This window comes from Periplaneta americana, chromosome 17, assembly GCF_040183065.1.
Source record: "Periplaneta americana isolate PAMFEO1 chromosome 17, P.americana_PAMFEO1_priV1, whole genome shotgun sequence".
Lineage (NCBI taxonomy): Eukaryota > Metazoa > Arthropoda > Insecta > Blattodea > Blattidae > Periplaneta > Periplaneta americana.
Window position 1 is genome coordinate 85,340,681 of NC_091133.1, and position 911 is coordinate 85,341,591.

The 911-nt window shown below is 36.2% G+C and overlaps 1 non-coding gene across 1 annotated transcript; it reads right to left on the minus strand.

The window, feature by feature from the left end:
- Positions 1–365: 365 nt before the first annotated feature.
- TRNAL-CAA (transfer RNA leucine (anticodon CAA)) lies at positions 366–482 on the minus strand. The gene is made up of 2 exons: positions 445–482; positions 366–410 (listed from the first exon to the last, which is right to left on the minus strand). It is a non-coding gene; the product is annotated as a tRNA-Leu (tRNA).
- Between the last annotated feature and the right edge of the window lie 429 nt (positions 483–911).

Genomic DNA, 911 nt, shown 5'->3' on the forward strand with positions numbered 1-911 from the left:
GCCAACGAGAAAATGAACTTCAATGTGCCAGACTGTATTTTAGGAGAAAAACTGTTTATGTTTGAGCCGAGGAAAGCACACTGCTTGCTTTGTACAGGAAGCTGAAGACATTGATAGTATGAAATCAAATTTGAGTTTTCTCATATTGATAAAGAAAAAAATTATGTACCCGCAGATAGAACGCTCTCCAATTGTATTAGGTATTATAAAAGTTATGATTTAAAACACGTTTTGTTACGTTGACATGAGGAACATGTAGTACTTTATATGTAAAAAGAAATATTGAAGGATTGTGTTATTGAAATTTTCTCTTAAATAACTTCTCTACATTACCGTTTCAATTTAGTTTGTCCGAGTAAAAATTTTGTCAGAAGTGGGATTCGAACCCACGCCCTCAGAGAGGACCAGAATGCTTCGTCACCTACTGGGTAGGCAAGGATGAACCTTGAGTCTGGCGCCTTAGACCGCTCGGCCATTCTGACAACTTGCATAGAACGTTCTTAAACTGAGTATATAAAGTCCAATGGTCTTTACCTGCTTATTGTAAGTGGTATGAAGAAAGGAATATGACTTTTATTCGCTTGAAAAGTCAAGATAGTTAGAAACTAAAATAAAAACCATTTTATATGCATATCTATTCAAATATAAATGTGTATAATAACGTGATAGCTACAGAGTTCCAGCTACGAACCTCAAAATGACACCAAACAAATTAGAGCAGTGCGTACATGCGTAGTATACGTGGGTTGTGAAGTAATACGCCATAACACCGCGTTGTTGTGTATATTGTTAAAAGGTGCTCGGGATTTGACTAAAGTAATTGATTTTATTCGGAATTTCGACTCAACAGTTACCACATTTAGCTTTAACTACTGTATAGGCCTACAGCAAGTGTACGGCATAGGGTTCAT